The following is a 23,072-nucleotide window of genomic DNA, read 5'->3' as shown; positions in this document are numbered from 1 at the left end:
TGAGCAAGCTGGGATTGGTGAGGGGCCTGAAAGGCTTCTTGTCCCCCACATCCCTGGGCCGACTCCTAGTCACCCTTCCCAACTCAGCTTAAAAGTCACCTCCTCTGGGAAGCCCTCCCACATTGCTAAAATAGGGTCAGATCCCTATGTTACACACATGCAATGCTTCTCCTGCCAAGCACTCATCCTGTGTGTTAGTGGTTAACTCCTTGTATTTACTCAGTAAATGCAAATTTGCCTCTGACCCAATGGGGGTTGGTAGTGGGCAGGTACCAAAAAACTCTAGATAAAAAACAGACACGTGGGGCAGATTGCAGAGAGACCCACTGGCCTTGAATACTCAGTGTCTCCTGAGCTCCAGGCTCTTGAGTTTTACTGAGAGAATGGAGAGTGATAACTAATCTTCCCATGGGTTAACTGGAGTTATATCAAACCAGCTTCCACTGGGTCTGCTTAATATCCATCTTTCCACCCTATTTGCCAGCCTGTGAAGGTCCAGATAACTATCTTGATTCCTGCTATATCCTCAGCACTTAACACAAAACCTCACATGTGGTCCTGGCATTAGGTAAACCCTTGTTGAACAAATGAGTGAATGAATGAATGAGGCCCATGAGTCTGGGCACCGGCTGGGGAAGCCAGGTTTGTTGTGAGGGTGTGAGGGGAAGGGACCCAGGAAGGACTCACACAGGGTGGTGGCAGGGGGCCACCAGGCCACTTGTAGTCCCCTCTGCGATGACCTCTCCTGGAGTTGCACAGTGGGGGCTGCATCCGGGGGCCCTGAGACAGAACCTCTGTGCTGGGCTGGCTTCCCTGAAAGGCAACCGGGAGAGAAAGCCTGGAGAAGGCAAGCGGTGTGTCCCCCTTCCTCCCCAACCCCCAACCCAGATGGCTGGTCCCCTCTTTGCCCAACCCCTCCTGGGGAAACCGAGGAGGCTAAGCAGCCCATCCCGGGGCAGCGGGCCAGGCCACCCCACCAGCACCTGGCCAGGTACTGCCCTTGAGGCTGTTACCTGCAGCCTCCCTGGGAACAGCGGTAACGGAAATAGGAAACTCCCCCCCAGCCCCCAGTCCGATGCCTGATCTGGAAGTAGGACTTAGGGATAGTGACTGTGGGGAGAAAGTGGCGGAGTCAGACAGATGCCACTGTTCATCTGTAAGAGGCACGCGAGCCTCAGCCTCCTCATCTGGAAAGGGGGATAATAATAGCCACTCTTTCAGAGTTTGCCGTGAGGATTACGTATTTTCTGGAGCATAGTTCGGTAGGTGACACCACTTCCAATATTAAACAGTGAGGAGACATCGTCTCAGAGTCGGTCCCTCACCAACATTAATACCTCATCTTTATCGAGCACTTCCTATGTGCCAGGTACATTCTTAGCACTTTACCTGCATTAATCATTTAATCCTCATACAAGGTTGTGCCTGTTTTGTAATAAAGACAAGGAGCCTTAGGCACAGCAGGACACACAGCTAGTAAGGAGTGGAGCTAGGATTTGAACCCAGACAGTCTGGCTCCAGAGCGGGTGTCCCTAACCACTTTGCCACATACTTGTATTGTCTGGTCAGGAGCATTTTTCACATTGCTGTGTCATTAGGGGTGATCATCATCTTAGCCTCGCTGCAGTTGGTTCAGCTCAGCATTTTCTGATCACTTACTGGTGCCAAGCCCCATGCTGGGATAGAAAAGGAGGCCACAGAGAGCTCCCAGTTGGGTTGGAGACAGACACTTACACAAACACCCACACTAGCCAGTGGTGGATTCAATGATAGTGCTTCTACAAGGCACAGAGGAGGGAAGGATATACCTTAGGACTGATTTACTGAAAGCAGAATGATTGGCTCAAAGAGAATGAATGTTTGTAACCTGAGCAGGGTCTTGAAGGATGAATAAGAGTTTGCCAGGCAAAGAAGTGGAAAGAACACTTCAGATAGAGAGAAGGGCATGTGCAAAGGCGGCAGGAAACACCATGGTAGGTTCAGAGCAGCAATCATTTAGTAAAACTGGAGCATAAAGAGGAGGGGGATGGTGTGTGGATGTTTCCAGGTATCAGGGTTTTTCACTCTACAGCTAATGGCAGCATTATAGGGCAATGTTGTAAAAGCCAGCTGTGGGGACTTGGGCAAGTTCCTTTACTTCTCTGAGCCTCTACTTTCTTTTCTGTAAATTGGGATACAATAAAAACTTCCTCATAGGACTGTAGTGAGAGTGAAATGAAATAATATCTGTTAGGTGTCTAAATCAAAGTGCTCAGTAAATGTGAGTTGTTGTTATTGTTACAATTATTATGAATATATGTAAAATATTTACTTAAAAAAAAAAGCAACAAGCAAATCTCCTTTTTTCAGATGGACTCCCAGAAGTGAGGGAAGAATTTAACAGATCAGATAGCACATGTTGGGCTTCCCTGGTGGCGCAGTGGTTGAGAGTCCGCCTGCCGATGCAGGAGACACGGGTTCGTGCCCCGGTCCGGGAAGATCCCACATGCCGCGGAGTGGCTGGGCCCGTGAGCCACGGCCACTGAGCCTGCACGTCCGGAGCCTGTGCTCCGCAACGGGAGAGGCCACAACAGTGAGAGGCCTGCATACCGCAAAAAAAAAAAAAAAAAAGATAGCACATGTTGAATAAATGAAGTTGAATTATTATTTTTTAGTATAAATTTATTTTATTTATTTATTTTTGGCTGCATTGGGTCTTCATTGCTGTGCACAGGCTTTCTCTAGTCGCCGCAATCAGGGGCTACTCTTCGTTGGGGTGCACAGGCTTCCCATTGCGGTGGCTTCTCTTGTTGCAGAGCACGGGCTCTAGGTGCGCAGACTTCAGTAGTTGTGGCACGCAGGCTCAGTAGTTGTGGCTCGCGGGCTCTAGAGCGCAGGCTCAGAAGTTATGGTGCATGGGCTTAGTTGCTCCGCGTTGTGTAGGATCTTTCTGGACCAGGACTCGAACCCATGTCCCCGGCATTGGCAGGAGGATTCTTAACCACTGCGCCACCAGGGAAGCCCCAAAGTTGAATTATTTACACAGAATTTTCCTCCCCCAAACTTAAAGGCAAAGTTCACAGTTTTGTTTTAAACCCCCAGGAGCATGCAAAACCAGGGAACATGGGAAGAAACCCAGTGCCTCCAATAACCCTGGAATTTTGTTTCAGAGCATTTACTATAATCCATAGTAATGTATCAATCTGTGCAATTTATCTTTTTAACCTTTTCTTTTTTTTTTAACCTTTTCTTGAAGTATAATAAACACACACAAAAGCACACAAATCCTAAGTGTACGGTTCAATGCATTGTCACAAAATGAACACACCAGCGTAGGGAATTCCTTGGCGGTCCAGTGGTTAGGGCGTTTCACTGCCTGGGCTTGGGTTCAATCCCTGATCCAGGAACTAAGATCCCACAAGCTGTGCAGCGCAGCCAAAAAAAGAAATTAAAAAAATTTTAAAAATGAACACAACAGCATAACCTGAGCCCAGATCAAGAAACAAAAATGAGGGACTTCCCTGGCAATCTAGTGGTTAAGACTCCACGCTTCCACTGAAGGGGGCACGGGTTTAATCCCTGATCGGGTAACTAGGATCCTGCATGTCATGCTGAAAGAAACAAATATGACCAGCTCCCCCAGAAGCGCCCTTCTCACACCTCCCAGTCACCCTCTCTCCCACAGGTAGCTACTACTGGGTACTTCTTGATTTCTCCACATAGAAAGCATCTGTATCCCCTATGTATTATTTTCTTAGGGCTGCTGTCATAACAAAGTACCACAAACTTGGTACTTTAAAACACCAGAGATTTCTTCTCTTGTAGTTCTGGAGGCCAGAAGTCCAAATTCAAGGTGTTTGCAGAGTCAGTTCCTTCTGAAGATTCTGTGGGAGACCCCATTCCATGACTTTCTCCTGGCGTCTGGTGGCTGCCAGCAAAATCCTTGGTGTCCCTGGGAAGGGTGACTGCCCTCCAGTCTCTGCTGCCTCCACAAGGCCTTTTCCTCTGTGTCTTTCTGAGTCCTGTTTTGTCTTTTACAAGGACATTCTTATTGGGTTTAGGGCCCTCCCCAATCCAGTCTGATCTCACTCCATCCTTATCTTAATTACATCTGCAAAGACCCAAATAAGGTCACATTCTGAGGTTCCAGGTGAACATGAACTTGGGGGGAGACACTATTCAACCCACTACACCTTACAAGACTGCAAGCCCCAGGAGGGCAAGGGGTGTCACTCATGTTTGGATGCCCAGAACCCAGCCTAGGGCCTGGCATATATGAGCTGTTCACAAAATACTGGCTGAATCGATGAATAAGCAGTACGTCTTCACATCAGGGGCACCAGCACTGCACAGCTGACAGGCAGTGGGTGGTCAGTAATTGACTGATGAGCAAATGAGAATTGAACACGAGTTGAGAATGAATGCAGAGGGTAGAAATGATAATAGGTGCTGTTCATTGTGCACTTACTTTGTGCTCCCTGGTTTCTGTGTCTGCTTCCACGAAATCTCATTTTACATGTAAGTAGAGGGACCGTATTTCCCCTTTACATGGGACAGTGCCAGTTTACATGTATTGTCCCAGCATAGTGAATATTTCATTCTCACTCTCCCCTTTCATTCTCAGAAGTCAATAAAGTATGTGGTCACCCTACAGATAAGGCAACTGAGGCTTTCCGAAGTCCTGAAGGGAATAAATTCAGCACCTGATTTGCACACTCAGAGGCTCTAAAGCCCTTGCCCTCAACTGCTAGTAGCGGTGGGGTGTGGATTAGGAGAGGTTGCTTGGCAGAGATAAGCTGGTGTCATCCAATCAACTCAAGATAGAGGTCACAGCATGGATGGGCGTCCTCCTGGGACTACAAGGCCAGCTCCCTCACTGCTCCCACCCAGTGATCCATAGGGAGAAGAGGTGTCTCGTGAGAAGGAAGGGAGAGCCCAGAGGATGCCTTTGGAGGACATGGACAAGACCTCAAAGAAGGAGGTTGGAAAGAGGGGCTTCCCCCTGACCAGGCAGCCCCTCAGGAGAAAGGTCTCTACAGGAGAGAGCCCCCCAGAGGACACTGTCCCCCTTTTCCTGCTGCCCAAGGAAAAGATTCCTGCAGAAAAGACTGGAAAGCTTCTGAACGTTGGTAGGAGAAAGGGCTCACTCTGAACTCTGCATCTTCTTCCCCAAACACCTCCTTCTCCAAACTCCTCATCTCGGTCCACAGATCCCCACCCACACAGACTGGCTACCTAATTGGCAGGGCCCAGGGCAAAATAAAAATGCAAGGCCCCTTGTTTAAGAAGTATTAATAACTTCAGGACTGCAGCAGCAGGGCATTAAACCAGCACTGGGCCCTTCTGAGTATGGGGCTGTGCAGGTCACATGCCCGTAAAGCTGGCCCTGCAGCCACCTATCACCCAGGCTGGAAACCTGACTGTCCTCCTTGGCTTCTCCCCCTCCCTCACCCCCACTTCAAGTCCTGTAGATTCAAGTTCACCAAACAGCTGCCCCTTCTCCATCCTAAATGCCATTCCTCTGAGCCAGGCAGCACTTCTCACCCCTGGACAAGAGCATCCGTTCAAATAGCTTCCAGTCTCGCCTGCTCTGGCCCATCCTCCCCGAAGGAAAGCCACAGAAAGCTCCCCGAAGGCTAGTCTCACCCCAGCACCACCTTGCCTAAAACCTTCAATGGCATCTGCTATGAACTGAATTGTGTCCCCCCAGCCACAAATTCATATGTTAAAGCTCTAACCCCCAATGTGACTTATTTGGAAATAGGACCTTTAGGAGGTAACTTAGATTAAATGAGATCATAAGGATGGGTTCCCCGATCCGATAGGATTGGTGTCCTTATAAGAAGAGACACCAGAGAGCTTGCCTCCACCCTGTCCCCAGCACAAGAGAAAAGGCCACGTGAGACCCCAGGGAGAAGGTGGCCGTCTGCAAGCCAAGAAGAGAGTCTCGCCAGAAATCGGATCTGCTGCCACCTTGATCTTGGACCTCTGGCCTCCAGAGCTCTAAGAAAATACATTTCTATTGTTTAAGTTACTGAGTCTGCGGTATTTTGTTATGGAAGTCCGAGCTAACACAGCTCCCCTCTGCCTAAGCTCTGCTCATGGTCTTTGTGGCCCTGTATGGTGGAGACCCACCTCTCCAGACCATCTTCTTTCCTGTCTCTGGGGGTCCACAAGCTCTCTCTCCTCTGGGTCTTCCAACATGCTCTTCCTCTGCTTGAAACAGTCTTCTCTACCTCTTCATCTGGCCAAACGCTGCTCTATTTTCAGTGCAGCTGAGAAATGAAGCATCCCTGACCTCCCCCACCCGTGAACCGCCAGGTTGGGACCCTTCCTCCCTGCCCCTACAGACTTTCCACGCTCCCTCTCTTGTCAGTAAGATTTGTCACTCATGTCACTACATATTTGGGGCCTCTCTTACTTGCTAGTTCAGGATCTCCCTGAGTACTGGGACTTATTCTGTTCAACCTTCTGTCTGAAGCATCTGCTGGTCCCAGGGCCTTTTAACCCTGGTGGCTACTACAGAAAGTTTGAGGCCAAAGAACAGGGCCGGAGAAGCAGGGCTGAGGGTGTAGGGAGAGAGTTTGGTTAACTTTTCATTCCAGGGAGAATTTCAATTAGATATGCTTGGAATGGGTTGTTCGTTTATTCAGTCAACAAACATTCATTTCTCTCCCAATTAGGGCTGGGCCCTGGGCCAGGAGCTAGGATGCTGCGGGGAAGGCACCTGGGTCCCCACCCGGAAACACCCAGACACGAGTCATTACATTGATCTGCCGGGTGAATAGTGGGAAAGAGAGGATTCAGAGGTCAGACGAGCCTGGATGCGAATGCAGGCTTTGTTCCTCATTAGCTGGTGACGCTGGGCAATCCGTGCACCCTACCTTTTATATCCTGAAAGTGGCCCTGACATCCATCTGTTTGGATTAGTGATTCTCAAACTCCTTGGTCTCAGGAGCATTATTAAGGACCCTACAGACATTTTGTTTATGTGGGTTATTTCTTTTCAGTATTTGCCATATTGAAAATTAAAATTGAGAAACGCTTAAAACACAGGAATACACAAACACACATTCCTTTTCCCATCAGAGCAACGGCACAGTCATGCCCCAGGACCTGTGTACAAGCAGAAGAGCAAGAACCAAAGCCCCAGCCCCCAGGTCCAACTTTACGAGAAGCAGAGGCAAACCTTAAAAAAAAATTAGTTTTTAAAACTAGCATTACAGATGGGCAATATGGCAGAACCAGTTGGAGAACTATGGAGATATTTATCCTCTGGTGGATAAATAGCAGCTACCCCAAACCCCATGGGTGCCCTGAGCACCCTGGCAGCCTCAGCCTACCCCAGAGACCCTCCCACTATTGTAAATAATTCTAGAAAGAATATCCCTGTGATTATATTTCATTTCAATAAATACCTAGAATTGAATTACTGAGTCAAAAGGATACACATTTTAAGGCTTTAGAGTCATATTCCCCAAATGCCCTGCAGAATGTTTCCGTCAATTGAAATTCCCACCAAGCAAGTATGAGAGTACCCATCTCCCCATGTCTTTCCCCAGCGATGGTCTTTATACTGTTTCTAATGTTTGAAAACCCGGAAGGTAAAAAATAGTATGTTGCTTTAATTTGCATTTCTTTGATTCTTAGAAATGTTGACTATTCTTTCTTGGTTTACTGCTTAGAAATGTTGATTCTCAGAAATGTTGACTATTCTTCCTTGGTTTATTGCCTATTGACAGGGCCTCTTTTTATTGATTTCAAAGAAATTTTTGTTTTTTCTTTTTTTTGCGGTACTTGGGCCTCTCACTCTTGTGGCCTCTCCTGTCGCGGAGCACAGGCTCCGGACGCGCAGGCTCAGTGGCCATGGCTCATGGGCCCAGCCACTCCGTGGCATGTGGGATCTTCCTGGACCGGGGCATGAACCCGTGTCCCCTAGCATCGGCAGGTGGACTCTCAACCACTGCGCCACCAAGGAAGCCCTCAAAGAAATTTTTATATTAAGATGACACAGGGAATTCCCTGGTGGTCCAGTGGTTAGGACTCGGCAATTTTAGTCACAGGCCTGGGTTCCATCCCTGGTCGGGGAACTAAGATCCTGCAATTGTGCGGTGCAGCCAAAAAGATGATGCAACTGCAAAGTAAACTCTTGTTTCCGATCTGATTTGGGTACTGCGTCTTCCTCTCCTACCCCCTCTAACCTCCTCCATGGATCTAGGAGAGGAATCATTTTTTCTGAAACCAGTAAGGCTTTTTATAGGAGAAATCTTGAGAGGATGGAAAATGACACTGAGGGATTCCAAGTGTTTCGTATTTTGGAGGATTTTCCTCTCCAATCTATCCCTCCCTGCTTCAGACTGGAAAGATTGCTGTGTTCTTTTGTAGCCAGAATAACTGAGTCATGACAGGGTGTGATCTTTCAGGCTTGCTACACTCTCTGGGCCAAATGGGTCCCCACCCAGGAGATCTCTTCACTTCTGAGCTGTGCTGACACAGGTAAGACCCAGCTTCTTGTCATCTCACCAAGCCCTGACTCACAGTGTCTCTGCTGCTCATCAGCTGTGTGTCATTGCAGGAGTCCCTTAAGCTCTCTGTGCCTCAATGCCCTCTGAAATGAGAAAAGCATTACCCACACATTAAAGTAATGTGTGTGTATGAGGCACTGGACACAATGCTTGGCACAGTGTAGGTGCTCAATAAACATCTGTCAAATTAATGACTGATGGTTGTTTTCCTTTCAGTTTGTTCTTGTTGTGTGGGGGGTGTCCATCCTTGTTTAGCTTTCTCTTTTTTTCTACTAAAAACAAACTCAGCTTTTCAGAAATATAATAAACCAAACCTCTGTGCTTTAACCTATGTGGGTTAGAAACTTTTGGTGACAAGGAACAGAAATTAACTGGAGTTTAATAGAAAAGAAAAAAGTGGGGAGAATCCATCACAAAGACTCAGGGGTGTCTCAGATTTCAAGAGCTTGAAATGGGGATTCTTCTCTCTGCTCCTCCTTGTAGGTCTTCTGTGTTCCTCTTTCTGTTTCTGTCTCTCTCTCCCTCAAGACTGGCTTTCTCTGCCACCATGGCCACCAACAAATGCTTCTCCCAGTTAAAGTCTCAACTGCAAACAGAGATTCACTAACTGACCCTAAATCCCCAAACCAGGTTCTGACTCAAATCCCAGATCCCAGTCAGATGTTGTCTCTTGAGAAATAACACAGTCATTCACTGCTGGAGGGCAAATGAGTTCATCAGAACTGCTTTTTATAGGCAGGGAAAGACCGGGCCAGCTAGGAGCTTGAGTTCTCCCAGAGACTGGGTGGAAGTGACTAGAAATTGAATTCAGAGCTCACAGAATTGACCTCAGAAGGTCAGAGCTTGAAAGAGATTTCTGTATTACCTAGTCTAACTTCTGCCCACATTAAAAAAAATTTTTTTTAATAAAGAAGGAATGAAGCCCAGAGGTATGTGGTTTGTCCAAGGCCCCCCAGCTAGTCAGAGACAGAGCTGGAACCAGAACTCAGGTCTCCCGGCACCGTGGCTCAGCGTCAAGTTCTCAGTGAGGGAGGGGCTGTGACACTCCCCACTCTCTCAGGGAGCAAGCTGAGGCACAGAGCGGTCAGGTGGCATGCCCAAGGTCTCCCAGCTGTGGCACCTTCTGAGCCTGGGTCCAGTTCTTCCCATGAACCCCTGCGGAAGAGGGAAGGTGGGAGGGAGAACCGGAAAGGAAGATGGAAAAGGGGGGAGGGCAGGGAGAAGGATGGGGGAGGGGAGCTGAAAGGCAGGGGAGAGGAGAGCGCCTCACCCTGGACAGGATCACCCTGAACGGGTTTGTCCCCCAGGAATTCTAGGCCCCTCCGTGCTGGTCATGGCTGTGAGTCTGTCACCTCAGTACCGCATCTTGTTCTTTCTCTCCACGACCTTGACCTTGTTCCTTCCGTCTTCTTGGTGAACCTGACGGATATTACCCCCAGATGAGGCCTTTCCTTTCCCTCCCTTCCCCTCCCTGCCATGTTCGTCTTTCCCACCTGGGTGAAGGCTGGACTCTGATGGGATATAAAAGGTCAGAAGTAGAAAACCCAAATAGAGGACAAAAACTGGGACCCATGGGCTAAATTCAACACTCAGAAGGCCTGGGTTTGGCCCAGATTACAATCTTGAGAAAGTTGAAACACCTTAAAGAACCAGGTGTGACACCTGGAGTAGCTCCTGTATGTGGTCTCGTGACTTTTTATCCTTTCACCCTGTTCTCGAGGTTGTCTTCACAGGAAAGTAAATATTTCTCTATGTCCCAATTTCTATCAAACGTAAGAAAACAAAAGCCAATGAGAGATGGATGTTTCAAGAAAATGGAAGCATCTTTGTGAATGAGAGCTCATTTCTATATGTTTAATTTTTTTTTTTTTTTTTGCGGTACGCGGGCCTCTCACTGCTGTGGCCTCTCCCGCTGTGGAGCACAGGCTCCGGACACGCAGGCTCAGCGGCCATGGCTCACGGGCCCAGCCGCTCCGCGGCATGTGGGATCTTCCCGGACCGGGGCACGAACCCGTGTCCTTTAGCATCAGCAGGCGGACTCTCAACCACTGTGCCACCAGGGAAGCCCTATAAGTTTAATTTTAAACAAACTGTCTGCAGGAAGACAAATGATGCATTTCACCTGCCTGGTCCCAGGAGGCACTGAGTTTGCAACCTCTGCCTTGAATGGTTCTAGCAAGTGTTTCTCAAAGATGGGGCATTTTATTGGGCAACGCTCTCTCTATTGGGCGGGAAAATCCATGCATTGAAGACATTCAGCATCCCTGCCTACCTCCAGTCCCTAGAGAATATCAGTAGTGCCTCCCAAACCTCTTAGACGGTCCTTGGTATAGGTTTCGACCCAGAAGCTTCCTGGGGGCTGGGCCAGCATCTGGGTAGCCATTGCACCACCGGCCTGGGCCTGGCACAGGGTTGGTGCTCAGCAAGCTCTTGGCCCATTCTGGTCAGTCCTTCACTGAGGACCTACTGTGTGCCAGCACCATCTAGGCACTTCATATTCATACAACTAATCCTTACAACATTCAACTGAAATCAGTATCATGAAGCCCATTTTAGAGGTAAAAATGCTGAGGCTCTGAGAGGGTAGCAAATGTGCCCAGGATCTCACAGCTGCAGAAGACCAGGACCAATAGAACCCAGCCCTCCTGACTCCAAGACCAGCTGTTTTGTACGTGTATGATCAGGCCACCCAAGATGGCTGTTCTCTTGCTCTCTGTACATCCCTTGCTCCACCAGTCTCTGCTTCACCTACACCCTGTTCACATGCCTGATCTGCTCTCTTAATCATAGAGCCTCATCAGTAATTTCCTATGTACTTGCACCCCATCCTGGCTAGTGATTGTTCTAATATTTAGATCAGAACTATCTCCACTATGATGGTTTGTTAAAGGAGTGTGCCCCTCTGCTGGTTTCCCTGGTAACTGATGAGCCAACCTGATCTCAACTCCCTCTTCAACTGGTAACCTCCCCCCAGCCATAGCAAAGTTGCTGCCAAGTCTGCCTCACATGGTGGGGCAGCGCTCCAGAATCTTGCTTCAGACATGTAAGACCCCCATCCCCCTCCATTAAACCATTGATATCTCTGTCACTGACTCCAGGCTCTTTCTTCTGTCGTGAGGCTGGGAAAGCACAGGGCTTGCATCCTGCGGGGGGCAGCCCAGCAGTACTGCAACACGGCTGCCTCTCAGACCACGGGGGAAGCAGAACGCCAGCCCCTGGGGGCAGAGGTTTTGTTGCTCTCGTTCCCCAGTGCATAAAACAGTGCCTGGCACACAGTAGGTGTTTAATAATACTTGCTTTAAAAAATAAGTGGATACACTGATGAATGTGTCATAGGTTATTACCATATCACAACTGCTAGTTTAGAGAGTCTGAACAACAGCTTTTAGAGCAGGAGAGAGTTGCTTTCTGCCCAGGGACTCAGGGCAGCCTTCAGAAAGACTGACCAGTGGGCTGGACCTTGGAGGATGAGAATGGTTTCCATGCACCAGGCAGGGAGTGGTAGGAGAGGGCATTCTTGGCAAAGGGAAACATATTAGCAAAAGCCTGGAGGCTTGGAGAGAAGAAGACTTTCCTGAGGCCTCCTTGCAGCTTAGTTAGGTGGAGGAGCCAAGATTCAAGTCCAGAAAACTCAACTTCAGAGCCCGTGCTCTTAACCACTACCCAGACTGCTTCCCATGCAATAAATAGCAAGGTCAGTCCGAGGCATTCAGGGAAGAATTGACAGGAATGAGGGACTGAATGACGATGGAGAGGAAGAAATCGAGAATGACTTCAGGTCCTCGTTAAGTCACTCACTGAACAAGTAGTGAGCGTACATTCTGTGCCAAACTCCAGCTAGCAGTTAGAGAGTCAGCCACAAGTAAGTCCCACCTCTGCCCCCCAGCTCCTGGTGACCAGGCCCAAGGGCGAGCGGGCAGCCGTGGGAAGCTGACTCCTGGCACAAGTCATTAAAAGGTATTTCCTGTCTTGCCTCTTCCTCCAGATACAGAGGTTTATTTGGCATCCACAAACACCTAGCAACCATATGGGGGATCTTATCTCCCATGGCTGTGGGGTTCTTAACCCCCCAGGGGAAGGACCTAGTTCAGGGGGCCAGGGATACCAGTTTTTCCCACTGCATAATGGATTCTGTCCCCATTCCCTGGGACCACCAAAATCAGCTTGTCAGACAGAGAGCTAGTAATATTCTCTCTTTCTCCCTTTTGCAAACCTGGCCTGAGATGGACATGCATTCCCCTCCCCACCCCCACCCCCAGGCAGAACTTCCTGTTTCCCCACAGATTACGCCAGCTTCTGGCATTTCTGCTGCTGTTGGACCGAGAGAATCCCAGAATATCAGACCAAAGGCATTGAAAGTGCTTCTAGTCCTGAGAGCCTCAAATCCCTACCCTGGGGAGCATGGCCCTGGTTCATGTGTGGACATGGGGCTTCTTCAGAGCAGGGGTCACAAACTCTTTTTTTTTTTCCTTAAATATTTATTTATTTATTTATTTATTTATTTATGGCTGCATCGGGTTTTAGTTGCAGCATGTGGGATCTTTCGTCGTGGCGCGAGGGCTCAGCAGTTGTGGCGCACAGGCTTAGTTGCCCTGCAGCAACTAAGTTCCCTGACCTTAGTTCCCTGACCATGGATCGAACCCGTGTCCCCTGTATTGGAAGGAGGACTCTCAACCACTGGACCACCAGGGAAATCCCCACAAACTCTTGTAAACTGTGAAGTGGGCTGAGTGCAAGGGAAAAAAACTGAAATGGTGCATATATGTATGGTTCTTCCCCCCATTTTTACATGGATTCTAATGTGTAAGATACACAGTTCCTGACCTTACTTTTTTACTTAATTAATCTTGAAAAGCATTTCCTTCCTTCCTTTCTTTTCCTTTTTCTTTCTTTCTTTCTTTTTCTTTCTTTCTTTCTTCCTTCCTTCCTTTCTTTCATTCTTATTCTCTTTCTTTCTTTCTTTCTTTCTTTCTTTCTTTCACAGCTGTAATAGTACTCTACTGTACAGATGAACCAAACTTTTAAACCAATCTAGAGAGATGCCCATGGGTGTTCTTAAATAGAAGAGTTGAGAAACCCTAAAATTTTATTCACCTCCCTCTTTTTTACAAATGAGGAAACAGAAGTTCAGAGGGAGAGGACTATCATTTATTGAACATCCAATACATGCCAGGCATGTTCACATATGTGATCTGGGTTTATCCTCATGAGATATATATTAGTATCTCCATTTTATGGAGGAGGAAACAGAGGCCCATAGAGGTTAAGACACTTGTCAAAGACCACACAGCTAGTGAATGAAAAAGCTGGAATTTAAACTCAGGTCTGTGTAACTCTATGCCCTTAGCCAACTTGTGCTAAGAAGGATGAGGCTAGGGATTTGGCCAGCATTTTAGAGGGGGAGGCAGGGTGTAGTGGTGGCCACGGAGATTACTGAGAGCCCAGGAGTAGCTGGGTAACAATTCAGGAGCAGTTTGTGGATTCCTCAGTCCCACCTGGAGTTCTTTCAGCTCAAACCCCCACCCTCACCCCACACCTGATCCTAAATCCAGATGGCTTACTGTGGTCATAAATAGAATCCATTACTCCACACCTGTGCTGTCCCCTGCTTTCTTTGGGGATTCCATTTATACCTTATTCCTAAGGTAGCTTGAAGTTGTTCCAAGCTCACTGATGCTTTGTAATTATTTTTGTCTTTCTCTCTTAAATCTGTCTCATTTTGGATACTTTCTATTGCTATGTCTTTAAGTTCACTAACCTTTTTATTGGCTGTATCTAGTCTGTTGTTAGTCCTATCCAGGGTATTTTTCACTATAGATGTTGTGGTATTAATCTCTACAAGTTTGACTTGGGTCTTTTAAAATACCCAAAAAGGGACTTCCCTGATGGCACAGTGGTTGGGACTCCGCACTCTCAATGCGGGGGGCCCGGGGTTCGATCCCTGCTCGGCGAGCTGAATCCTGCATGCGTGCCACGGCTGGGAGTTTGCATGCCACAACTAAGGAGCCCACGTGCCGCAACTAAGGAGGCTGCGAGCTGCAACTGAGGAGCCTGTCTGTTGCAGCTGGGGAGCCTGCCAGCCACAACTAAGGAGCCAGTACAAACAAATAAATAAGTAAATAAAAACTATTAAAAATAAAATAAAATACCCAAAAGAATTGAAAGCAGGATCTGGAAGAGATATTTGTACACCCATGTTCAAAACAGCATTAGTCACAATTGCTAAAACATAGAAGCAGCTCAAGTGTCCATCAGTGGATGAACGGATAAGTAAAATGTGGTGTATACATACAATGGAATATTATTCAGCCTTAAAAAGGAAGGAAATTCTGACACATGTTACAACACAGATGAACCTTGAGGACATCATGATAAGTAAAATAAGCCAGTCACAAAAAGACATACACTGTTTGATTCCACTTATATGAGATACTTAGAGCAGCCAAAATCATAAAGACAGAAATTGTGTGGTTGCCAGGGGCTGGGGGGAGGGGTAAATGAAAAGTTATTGTTTAATGGATACAGAGTTTCCATTTTGTAAGATGAAAAGACTTATGGGAATGGATGGTGGTGATGGTTGCACAACAATGTAAATGTATTTAATACCACTCAGTTGTATGCTTAAAAATGGTTAAGATGTTAAATTTTATGTATTTTTTAACCAAAATTTTTAAAAGACGTTAAAAATCTTCCGTGTCTCTACTTATCATGTTTAACATTTCTTCTAACTGCCTGAACACCTAGAATGTAGTTACAGTAACTCTTAATTCCCTTTTCTACTAATTCTATCATCTGTGTCATTTTGGAGTCTGTTTCTATTGATTGGGGGTTTTTTCTGCTCATTTTGGGTCTTATTTACTTGCTGATTTGCATGTCTGACAATTTTTTATTGGATGCCAGACATCATAAATTTTACCTTTTTTGGTGCTGGATATTTTTGTATTCCTATAAATTTTCTTGAAATTTGTTCTGGGCCACAAGTTACTCGGAAATAGATTTATTCTTTCAAGGCCTGTTTTGAGGCTTTGTAAGGTGGGATTAAAGCAGCCTTTATTCTAGGGCTCATTTTGTGCCACTACTGAGACAGGACACTTCTGAGTACTTTACCCAATCCCTCTTGAATTGTGAGGTTTTCCATTCTGGCTGGTGGGAATACAAAGTATTCCCGACGCTAGTGAATTCTGGTGATGGTTCTTTCCCCAGCCTCAGGAAGTTTCTTTACACATGAGCTAATTCAGTTCCTCAGCTGAAGAGGGAACCCTCTGCAGATCTCTGTCTGCAGCTCTCTCCTCTCTGGTGCTTGGCCCTGCTAACTTCCTTCCTTGGTTCCATCTCTACCCCAGGAGTCTGCCAGGCCCTCCCTGTGCTCCCCTCCCTCTGTGGCAGCTGAGAAACTGTCTCCAGGCAATAAGCTGGAGCCATCGTAAACTCACCTTATTGGTTTCCCCTTCTCAGGAATCACTGTCCTCACTGCTCGTGGTCCATGTTAGAAAACCATTGTTTCATATATTTTTTTTTGTCCAGTTTTTTTAGTTGTTTCAGGTGAGGGAGTTTATCTGATACCTGTTACTCCATCTTGGTCCACAGCAGAAGTGTTAATAGATTTTTAATGGACTGGTTTAGAGTTTATTTTTAGGATCTACTAAGGAGAAGGGTCCTTGGACAAAGCAGCCTTTAAAATAGTCTCTAAGGATAATCACAGAAAGGCTTGGAGAACTACACAATTCATGAAAAGTAGAGGTCTGTTTTGTTTGTTTGCTTTTTAATTGAAGTATAGTTGTTTTACAATGTTGTGTTAGTTTCAGGTATACAACAAAGTGATTCAGTCATATATATATATGTGACTATAGAATAGTCATATTCTATAGTCATATATAGAATATATATATATATATATATATACTTTTTCAGATTATTTTCCATTATAGGTTATTACAAGATATTGAATATACTTCCCTGTGCTATACAGTAGGTTCTTATTGGTTATCTATTCTACATATAGTAGTGTGTATCTGTTAATCCCAAACTCCTAATTCATCCCTCCCCTCTCCCTTTCCCCTTTGGTATAGAGGTCACTTTTTTGTATTAGGAGTCAGAGGCCAGAGTCCCTTCTGTTCAAGACAGCAAGTAGGCTGGCTTCCAGGGGAATTCAAACTGGTCCTTGCTCTCATACCTGACCCATCTGTCTACAAATGATGGCATCATTACTCTCCCTCCACCCTCCTTGGTAGGCACCTGTGCGGTTACACCTACATCAACCACCTCCCCAGAGCCACAGGAAACAGGATAATGGAACCTTGGCATCCCACCCTGGGAAGGGTAAGAGTCTTTGCACTAAATATTAAATACATTGGGAGATGGAGCGGCATCTCATAGCCACTGCCCCCCACACCCCCTCAAAAGAAAACTTAAACTTTTATTTTGAAATAATTATAAACTCAAAGGAAAGTATAAAAATAGTGCATGGAGACTTGTGTATCCTCACCCAGATTCCCCCTGTGGTGACGTCTTACGTAGCTGTAGTACAGTATCTTAGCTCCCTGACCAGAAATTGAACCCATGACCCCTGCAGTGGAAGCATGGAGTCCTAACCATTGGACCGCCAGGGAATTCCCTGTAGTACAGTACTTAAACTGGGAAATTCATATTACTGCTGCTGCATGACTACTAACTGGTCTACCGATCTTATTCAGTTTTCACCACCTTCTAAAAATTGCCCTCATTTGTGTGTATGTGTGTGTAGTTCTACTTTATGCCCTGTATAGGTTCCAGTAATCACCATTACAATCAAGATGCAGAGCAGTCCCATCATCACAGTTGCTTTGTCCTATGTCTTGTATTCCTAAACACTCCCACCCTATCCCACCTCCTCACCCCGTCCCTGTCCCCCTGGCAACCACTGATCTGGTCTTCATCTCTATAGTTGTGTCATGTTAAGAATGTTCTACAGGGCTTCCCTGGTGGCGCAGTGGTTGAGAGTCCGCCTGCCGATGCAGGGGACACGGGTTTGTGCCCCGGTCCGGGAAGATCCCACATGCCGCGGAGCAGCTGGGCCCGTGAGCCATGGCCGCTGAGCCTGCATGTCCAGAGTCTGTGCTCCGCAACGGGAGAGGCCACAACAGTGAGAGGCCTGCGTACCACAAAAAAAAAAAAAAAAGAATGTTCTACAAATGGAATCACACAGTACATAATCTTTTGGAATTGACTTTTTTTCACTAAGCATAATGCCCTTGAGGTCCATCCAGGTTGTTGCATGTTTCAATAGTTCATTCCTTGGTGTCGCTGAGTCATATTCCATGTCATGAATGCTCCAGAGTTTTCAGCAATGATTGCATTAAATACATTTTCGACACCTTTCTCTCTTCTCCTTCTGGGACCCCTATAATGTGAAGGTTAGTACACTTGACGTTGTCCCAGATGTCCCTTAAACTGTTCTCATTTTTTAAAATTTGTTTTTCTTTTTGCTGTTCTGATTGGATGATTTCCATTATTCTATCTTCCAGATCACTTATGCCTTCTTCTGTATGACCTGTTAGTCAGCTGTTAATTCCTTCTAGTGTGTTTTTCACTTCAGTTTTTGCATTCTTCAGTTCTTACTGGTTCTTTTTTTAATATATATTTTTATTTATATATTTGGCTGCTCTGGGTCTTAGTTGCAGCACACGGGATCTTCACTGCAGCATGCTGGATCTTTTAGTTGCGGCATGCAAACTCTTAGCTATGTCATGTGGGATGTAGTTCCCTGACCAGGGATCGAACCTGGGCTCCCTGCATTGGGAGCATGAAGCCTTAGCCACTGGACCACCAGGGAAGTCCCTGACTGGTTCTTTTTTATATTTTCTAGTTTGTTGTTAAAATTCTCACTATGTTCATCTATTCTTTTCCCTAGTTCAGAGTAGCTTTGAGCCCTTAATCTGGCAAATTATTTATCCCTGTTTCACTAGTTGTTTTTGCAGGGTTTTTTCTTGTTCTTTCATCTGAAACAAATTCTTCTGTCTTTATGAAATTAGGTGAAACAGTTACCTATCCTGATCCTGGAGGGTTGTCCTTGTGTGGGAATGTCCCTCTACAGTCCAGTGGCTTTCGTAGAAGAGCTGGACCTGATGTGAGCATGAGTCATATCTCCCCCCAGAGTACCCTAGCAGCTATCACCTTGGTAGGAGGTGGGGCTGGAGGTGGAGAGGCGAGAGCCAGAGCCGGGTGTGAACAGGGGCTGCTCTGCTCAGTAGATACCACCACCATATCGGGGTGCGGTCAAATCCCAAATTGCTGGAGCAGAAGCCCTGAGGGTCAGGTTCTAGCAGGTTCTGTTCCCTCTCCAGCACCAGCACCTTCTCCCCAGAGGGGAGCAGTGCTGGAGCAAGAGGGGCCGGAGCAGGTGCCTGGTGAGGGCTGGGATGCAGGCTGTGATGTTCCCAGCACACCTGTCAGAGTTCCAGACCACTCCCAATCTGCCATAGGATTTTTTTTAAAGAAAGGAAAAACTTGAAGGAAATATGACAATTTAACGATGATAGTGTCTGGGTGGTTGTAGGATTATGAATAATTTGGTTTTCCTTCTGTGTTTCTATAACCGCTATATTGACTATATATTGCTTTTTTATTGAAGTATAGTTGGTTTACAGTATTGTGTTAGTTTCAGATATAGAGAAAAGTGATTCAGTTATATATATTTTTTCAAATTATTTTCCATTACAGGTTATTAGAAGATATTGAATATTGTTTCCCTGTTGTACAGCAAATCCTTATTGCTTATCTATTTTATGTATAGTAGCTTATATCTGTTGATTCCATACTCCTAATTATCCCTCCCTCCCTCTGTTTTCTCTTTGGTAACCACAAGTTTGATTTCCATGTCTATGAGTCTGTTTCTGTTTTGTATACAGATTCATTTGTATTATTTTTTAAATTCCACATATAAGTGATATCATATACTATTTTAGTTTCTCTCACTTGTGTACTGCTTTAATAATTAACAATTAATTAATTTAGTAATTAATTTTTTCAAACCCAAACTTTAGTGTTGAGGGAAAAAAAGACAGACTGTGAAAATGTGTGAAAGACTGAGCTTGGCCTCCCTGTTTCAAATCCTTTTCTGTACCTTCCTTCCTAGCTGCAGGGGTGAAGGAAAGACACTTTAGTTTGATTCTGGATAAAACTTGCCAATTCCAGGAGCATTCACTGCAGACCTATGGTGTGCCAGGCCCTTTGCTAGGTCCTGGGGGATAGAGAGATGACTGAGCCATGGTCCTTGCCCTGGAAGACCTCATAATGGAGTCTCCAGTATTGGCTTTTCTTAGAGCTAGAAGCAGTTTTATCTGGAGGCTGAAGCCTTAGGCCAAACCAAAGTGTCCAAAGGTGGCATTAAAAGAATCAGTAAGTCAGTGGGAAAAGCCCTTTGGGAGAAGGAAAGGGAGAAGAAAGGGGGAGTAGTTGGTGATGTTTTAAAAGAGGAACCCCAGACCTCCCTGGTGGCACAGTGGTTAAGAATCCACATGCCAATGCAGGGGACACGGGATCGAGCCCTGGTCCGGGAAGATCCCACATGCCACGGAGCAACTAAGCCCGTGCGCCACAACTACTGAAGCCTGCGCGCCTATACCCTGTGCTATGCAACAAGAGAAGCCACCGCAATGAGAAACCCGCGCACCGCAGCGAAGAGTAGCCCCCGCTCACCGCAAGGAAGACCCAGTGCAGCCAAAAATAAAATGTAAATAAATAAATAAATTTATTAAAAAAAAAAAAAAGAGGAACCCGAAGCAGCAAATTGCTTGCTGTGGTCTGAATGCCTCCGTTGTTGAAATCTGAGTGCGTGATGTGATGATATTAGGAGATCTGGCCTTTGGGGACTGCGCCCTTATAAAAGGGGCCTGAGAGAGCTCCCCTGCCCCCTCCACTATGTGAGGACACAACAAGAAGTCAGCCCCCCAGAAGAGGGCCCTCCCCCAACCATGCTGGCATCCTAACCTCAGACTTCCAGCCTCCAGAACTGTGAGAAATAAATTTCTATTGTTTTTAAGCCGTGCAGTCTGTAGTGTTTTGTTATAGCAGCCTGAACTAAAACACTGCCGATGGTGGACTTTCTGGGGTGATGATAGGTGAGTGCAGAGAAGGACTCTCAGGGACAATTAAGTCACTATCAACCTCCCCTTGGCAAAAAGCCCAGTCCAGTGCTTTTAAAAAGCCAGATCCTGGAAAACCCCTTAAGAGGTAAACTGAAATTTCTGACCCATTTGGGGAGGTGGTCAGCAAATAATCAGCGTGTTAAAACCATTGATTGGGCACTTATTGACATATTTCTACAGGCTAATGCCATACAACAAACAGGCATTCCTGCAGCAAAATCATTTTACAGCTCACATGACGTTCACAATAATCCTGTGAGGATGGCTATCACCATCCTTCCCTTACCAATGAGATAATGGGTCTCAGAGAGGTCAGGTGACCTGCCCAAGTTCACACAGCCATGAGGTGGTAGAGCTGCGACTTGGGGCCTGGTCTTTGGATCCTAAAGCCAGTTTCCCTCCCAGCACTCCACAGAGAGTCTCAGAAACATGAGCTGAAAGGCCAAGATGGGCGAGAAATATAACTGTCCCTAGTAGATAAGGTAGGAGGTCTCCGGAAGACAAGAACCAGATATAGAGAAGCCACTTTAGGCCTAACCTTTTTTTCTTTTTTTTTGCGATATGCGGGCCTCTCACTGCTGTGGCCTCTCCAGTTGGGTCATCTCTTAGTGTCCAACCTGGCATTGGGAGTGGTGGGGAGAGGGTGTCGTTCAGCATCTCAAAGCCCACAGGTGCCTCCTTTTGGTGGGCAGCGGGCTCATCCCCCTCCCCACCTGAAACATGACAGCCCACCCCCTGAGAGCTGGGTCCTGGGATTTTCCCACGTGGTCCAGAGGACCAGTGGGAGCCAATGGGGATGTGGGGATGCAAGGGGCAGGCCTGGGATGTGGGCTGTAAAAGGGGGTGGGGCCGGGCACCCGGTGGGTCGGCTCTAGATGCCAAGAAGCACCAGGGGTTCCTCCCGACTCAGGAGGTAGACATGATCCCCTTGGAGCTGGGGGAGAGACCAGAGCAGCCTCCCCAGGTGCGAGGTGTTGGGGAGGGCCCCTTCCCCTTCCTTCCTGGCCAACTGTTTTCCTCTTCTGTCTCAACCTCTGCTGGCCCAGTCCCAGGGAAGGTGAGCTAGGGGCAGGGGCCCTGAGCACACCTGTCCTTCTCTCTCCCAGCAGCTCCCAGCATGGGCAAGAGATCAACATCGTGATCATCGGCCACGTGGACTCGGGCAAGTCCACCACAAATGAGCGTCTTACCTACAAATGCGGGGGTGTCAACAAGAGGACCATCGAAAGGTTTGAGAAGGAGGCCTCCGAGCTGAGGCTGCTTTGCCTGAGTGCCCCCCGCCCCCTTTCCAGCCTTGGTTTCCCTGGGAGGGAGCCTTTATGCCCGGGGAGGGCACAGCCCACTCCCGCTGAGCACCTGCTGGGCTGCTAGGTGCTTTTCTTAATCATTCCAGGCAGGTGGTGTGGCTGCCATTTTCCAGGTGAGGAAATGAGGCTCAGGAGGGTTAAACAGCTCGCCTGAAGGTGGCACCAAGGTTTAAATTCAAGTGTGCCACACTGCATCTCAGGAGGCAAAGCTGCATCCCCATTTAAAAGGGGGAAAAGGAGTCATTTGCCGTGCATCTATTATGGATGTTGAGGCAGCCCCTGGAGATACAATGGCGAACATAACAAGCCTTGTCCCCCGGGAACTCTTGGTCACACACCATTGTGCAACACGACCAGCTCAGTAACTGTGTGGGTGCTGTAGGAGCCCAGGGCAGGGATAATGAACACGGCCTGGGAGGCCCTGAAGGCTTCCCAGAGGAAGGGACCCCCTCTGAGTCTTGAGGGAATGAGGAGGGTATCCATGGGCCACGAGGAGACCAGAACAGCGGGTCAGAGCACCTCAGGTGGAGTGCGGTTGACCAAAGAGGGACATGGGCCTTGACAGCCCTGCTAAGGAGTCTAGCCACTGTCCCTGCGGCCACTAAAGGACTGCAAGCACGGGAATGACGGGGTCAGACAAGTCTTTTAGGAAGAGCACACTGGGGGCAGCAAAGGGACAACAGACTAAAGGGCCCAACACTGTGGTCTGGGAAGCCAGTCAGCAAGTTGTTGCAGCTGAACAGGTGAGCAAGAATGCTGGCCTGGGCTCAGGCAGCAGCAGTGGCTTGGAGAGTAATGGATGGAGTCCAGGAACACAGAGGTGGGGAATCCACAGAACTTAGGGGTTAGCTCTAGGTAAGGGGGTGAGGGAAGAAGAGGAATTCCTGGTTTGAGAAAGTGGATGGTTGGTGAATACCAGAGGCAGAGCTGGTCTGGGTCTGAACGAGTCTGCCCTAAATGTGTGACACTTGAGGTGTCCACGGGGCAGCTGTATATTGACGTCTGGAGCTTGGAAGGGAAGCCCAGGTTGGAGACTAGACCACAGGAGTAAGCAGGGCACATGCTGTGGGAAAGGGTGAGGGACAGAGCCCTGGGATGGGTGGAGAAAGAGAAGCCCATGCAGGAGAATGAGAACG

The 23,072-nt window shown here is 47.3% G+C and overlaps 1 pseudogene across 1 annotated transcript in view; it reads left to right on the top strand.

Annotated features, from left to right (window-relative positions):
* LOC308605504 (elongation factor 1-alpha, somatic form-like) overlaps positions 1–23,072 on the top strand; it is a 44,621-nt pseudogene that overhangs the window by 9,212 nt on the left and 12,337 nt on the right. The window contains exon 2 of the transcript in view: positions 21,676–21,880. The product of the transcript in view is annotated as an elongation factor 1-alpha, somatic form-like (transcript). The remainder of the gene's footprint in view (positions 1–21,675; positions 21,881–23,072) is intronic.

The sequence above is a fragment of the Mesoplodon bidens genome, assembly GCF_964165515.1.
Source record: "Mesoplodon bidens genome assembly, chromosome: 2".
Taxonomy (NCBI): domain Eukaryota; kingdom Metazoa; phylum Chordata; class Mammalia; order Artiodactyla; family Ziphiidae; genus Mesoplodon; species Mesoplodon bidens.
The sequence above is the reverse complement of the archived record's forward strand: the minus strand, read 5'-3'. Positions and strand labels throughout refer to the sequence as shown.